Below are 4,998 nucleotides of genomic sequence, written 5' to 3'. Positions count from 1 at the left end.
TTCCTCTCCCTAAGTGCCTGGTCAATTAAATCTTGCTCACACCAGTAATTCTTACTCGTCTTATTCCTACAATGACAGTTGACAGTGTTCAGACTAAAGGATGCCAAAATCTGTTTCTCCCTAGATAGTAAAAATACAAACAGAAATCAAAACCAAGCAGACTAATAAAGGATTATAAGAGCTGACAATGCTTTGTGAATGTGAAAGGTTACATTGCTTGGTTCAAAATAAAACTGAAATCCTGATTCCACCCTGAGCTTTTGCCTCCCCTTTTCACAACATTTAAAGGCATTCTTCCTTTTGTCATACGGATAGTTGTTCACAAAGGAGTTCACTGATATCACCTTGCTCATCTAGTCCAGATGGCCCAAAGTGATGAAAATCCAAAGGTATTCCAGGAAGTGACCTTGGAGATGCTTTTGTGATTCAACATTCAGGGAAGACTGTGCGCTGGTTTTGGCTGGGATAGAGTTAATTTTCTTCATAGTAGCTAGTATGGGGCTGTGTTTTGGATTTGTGCTGGAAACAGTGTTGATAATACAGGAATGTTTTCCTTACTGCTGAGCAGTGCTCACACAGAGTCAAGGCCTTTGCTGCTTCTCACCCCACCCCACCAGCGAGTAGGCTGGGGGGGGCACAAGAAGCTGGGAGGGGACACAGCCGGGACAGCTGACCCCACCTGCCCAAAGGGATATTCCATACCATATGGCATCATGCTCAGCATATAAAGCTGGGGGAAGAAGAAGGAAGAGGGGGGCGTTCAAAGTTACCGCGTTTGTCTTCCCAAGTGACTGGTATGCCTGATGGAGCCCTGCTTTCCTGGAGATGGCTGAACACCTGCCTGCCCATGGGAAGTGGTGAATGAATTCCTTGTTTTGCTTTGCTTGCGTGTGCAGCTTTTGCTTTACCTATTAAACTGTCTTTATTTCAACCCACGAGTTTTCTCACTTTTACTCTTCCGATTCTCTCCCCCATCCCACTGGGTGGGGGGAGTGAGCGAGTGCCTGTGTGGGGCTTAGTTGCCAGCTGGGGTTAAACCACAACAGACTGGAAGCCTGACTCTGGAAGCATCACTGCTTTAGCTCTAAAGAAAACTAGTGCACCTAGGCAGCAGCTGATTTTAAAGGACAACAGCAGACTTTCCCCAGTTGACAAGACATCTGCTACACTATTCCACAATCCCCGATTTACAAAGGAAATAAGAGCTAATAAGAGATGTGTTTGCATCACATATGTCAATAGCCAGGATTTTTGCCTTCTTATCCTTCAGATTCTATTACCTCTAATGAGATGAGATGACGATGCCTGTTCAGAAATGCAAACCGAGAGGGAAGAATCAGGGAAGAATCTACAGGCCAAAGATAGTTTACTTATTCTTTTTTCTAAATTGATCTGCTAGCTTTCCTCGGAGAAGTTGGCCAAACTAAAAATCACAGGTCTGTGCTGCCCGCACCCTCTGTGTGTCAAGACATATAGTACCTCTGCCCGAACCACACCCGGCTCTGCGAAATAAAAATTAAATCAACAGGGTTTTGCAACACAAAAGCCACCCTCTCGCTTTTGCTGAGTACTGTTTGAAATAAAGATGGATCATAATGCCAGTCATTTATCTCTCCTCTCTGATGCATTCACACACACGCCTACCACTGCAGGGGGATTGAGAGAAGTGACCTGAATCTCAAGCACCCTTGGGTTTGAAAACAAAACCCAACCAATGAGGTTATGCAAAGCCAGACCTAAATCTACAGCTTCCCCTTTACCCCCTGTTTTTCTCCTCTCAGTATTTCAGCCAGTGAAAGTACAGGAGAAACAAGGAACGGTATCAGATAATGAAACCATGTATTATATAGTGGTTCCAGAGTAAGACATTCCCATTTCACAGGAGGGATATTCAAGCAAGCAGACTAGGTGAAACCCCAGTTGTCTGCAATACTTGTACTTATTTTAATTGTTTATTGAAAACAGCACGACAGCTGCAAAAGAATGGTAGAAGGAAGAACAAGAAATATTGGCTTCATTCACAGGCTCAGCCCCCCCCGCATGAACCACGCGCGAAATCAATTCTTCACATTATATGTTAAAAAAAAAAAAAAAGTAGAACTAGTAATAGTAACACGAGAGGGAAAAGACAGCTGCGGCAAAGGAAAAGAGAAGAGGTGGAAGGGAGATCTGGTCGAAGGCGCTTTTGTTTTCACAGTAGGTGTGTGGGATGGACAGCACAGAGGCACACTCCCCAGGGTAAGGGAGCAGAAGGCAAGAGAGGCTGAAGAGAGAGAAGGTCCATGATAAGGGAGCAGGAGCCAGGCCTAACCTGAGGCTAAAAACAGTGGTGTTCGTTACACTTTGTAGTTATTTTGCCTTCGTTGCTCCTCAGAACAGTTCTTCTCCAGGAGCAGGCTTACATGCCTGCACTGTGCTCCCTCTCTGCTGAGTCATACCACCAACTTACAAAACACATAAAATCAGGAGGAATGAATGCAAGTGTCAGAGATCTGCCCCTGTTCCTGGCAGCCTAAAAAGGAACTTGTTTATGTCACCTATGAAAGGGCTGTGACACATTTCTTCAGTGATGGACTGATCCCACTAGGACCACTTTTGCTGGCCAGCATTAAGCATATTTTTCTCCAATTCATCTTTCCAGTATGATTCATTCCACTCATCCACTTAGAAAAACATGCTCAGGGTCATCCCAACCGCTGCACAGCAAAGTCTGCCACTATACTGATAGATCAGGGTTCCATTGCTTGCCCAAACACGGACAATAAGGAGCTGCATACGAGGCGCATACAAATTCTGTCCCCGAGTTTTACTATCTCTGGAAATGACAAAGCAAATCCAACCAGGACAGCCAAGTCATTCCTAAAGAGCCCCAAGCCCCAAATGCCAGAACTGGATGGGATTTGAATACATCTAGTGGAGATCCAAAGTTAGAACGGCACATCGTTTCACTCGCAACAAATTACATCTTAGAGAGCGATATTACCCGACAGAACCAAGCCCTTCAGGTTCAGTCCTTCAAAGGGCCATTGGCAATTACTCCATCTCAACCACCATTCTTCCAGGATGGACAAAACATGAGCAGTAAAATACTCCAAACCCCTGTGCCCTTATATGTCGTTGTGGGGAGTATCTCAACATACATCTTTGCACGTCCTGCTGAAAGAATCCCTTCCAGCACCTACCCAGTGTAATGAGGACAAAAGCTACAGCTCCTGGTTACTCCAGCTTATCGATGGAGTTTCCAAAGAGTAGTTTTGAGGGCAATTTTTGGATTCTGAGTCTGGTAGGTCTGGCTGTTCTCACTTAGACTAAATCAAACGCTTCTTAGGCTTCCCTGTCTAAACCATATTGTTCCTTCTGGGCCTTTTGGCTATATTTTATGAAATAACTGATGTCCTCTGTCTCTAGGGGACAATTTGCTGCTGCTATCAAAGGATGAACCGTATGACCTAATACACCTCTTCCAACTCTGTCTTTTGAGGTTTCTATAATTTTTCCAGAGATTTTTATTTTGTTCCTAAAGAATTGTTTGCGTACCCAACAATTTGTCCCATTGTATTCCTCGGTCTGATAAAGATACGGCCTCTCCGTACAAACCTTGCCACTCCTACCTTCCAGATACTACTCATGCAGAAGCATTGCTCCAGGGGCAGAGTGCATGGAATTATTTCATATTTTCTTATTTTTGGTTAACTCCCAGAAAATTCACTTTTATTCTGCTTTCTTCTATCCCTAGCATTACCTACCATTGCGGTTTTCCATCTTCCATGACCCTAGCTGACACTGTCCCATTCCTCAACCTGCCAAGCTCACCCTCACTGACTGTCTGCAGAGTAAGCAATTTTTAGAAATTGATCTTTAAAGGAAAGCCCTATTCCCACAGTCAGGCATGGCTACTCTAAAGCAGCAACAGTAAAATAACATCAGATCCTGGGACTGGTCATAGAAGAAATTTAACACTAGTCCAAGCGTCTACATAGTTCCAGGTAGTTGTTTGAACCATAGTTTTACCAACCATCCTGTATGCATCTATTTCAGCTGGGCGTCAAAATGAAAGGAGCTTGCAAATGAGCTTGCTTCCCCATCTAGTTTACGTATGGGGCTCAATTCCAGGTGCATTAACATCTCCTTATGAGCTGCTTTTTGAGGGAAGGATCCAAAGAGAATGAAGGATTAGATATCTGGGAGACAATCTGGCCTAGATTTGCTTTAGACTTTCCTATAAGGCTCTTAATTTGCTGCTTTGTTGCACTATTCTGGATGTACTGCTCAGGGAGCTTTTATTTACAGGGTCTACTTTTGGGTCTCTGTGGTATTTCAACACCACTGTGGGGAAGGGGAGGAAGGTGGAAGGAGAAAATGAACACTTAAGTTTTTCTGGCCTGAGGATCTGCCTGATCTCAGGAAACCTACCAGGTTGCAGATAAATACATATATATATATATAAAATTTTTTTCCCCCATAAACTTCAACTGCTTTTGCTGCTTCTATAGGACGTTGATTTTGAAATAGCCCTTCCAAAGCTGGGATGGATATTTCCAGTGTTGGGGTTTATTAAGTTCCTATAGCAGCTATTTCCAAGGCTGCTTTGTCATATATTTCTTTGCAAGAGACTTTAAGAATGGTAGAGAGCCTTTGCAGATACGGATTTGAATTGCAACCTTTACACTAGAAGTGTAATAGGAACATCGGGGAATTAAATAAAATTATATTTTTCCTAGATGTCTGCTTAAAAAGGAAATTCAGGATTTTATGGATGCCCCTGAGACAAACTATTACGTTACATTCCTCGCAGTTCTTATTTGAGTACTGTCTGTTTGAGCCCCTCAAATAGCACAGAATCATTCATAAAGAATGGGCAAGAGAGACTGTGTCCCATCAATATTTCAAGCTTGGTTATCAAATCAAGAGAAATTCATGAGTTCTGCACCAGCTCAACATTTGCAGGTTTGATACTATTTTTTGACAGTTTAGGGGTTTTTCCCTCTGCATTCTCAT

The sequence above is a fragment of the Gymnogyps californianus genome, chromosome 12 (genome assembly GCF_018139145.2).
Source record: "Gymnogyps californianus isolate 813 chromosome 12, ASM1813914v2, whole genome shotgun sequence".
NCBI lineage: Eukaryota > Metazoa > Chordata > Aves > Accipitriformes > Cathartidae > Gymnogyps > Gymnogyps californianus.
Note: the sequence above shows the minus strand (reverse complement) of the source record.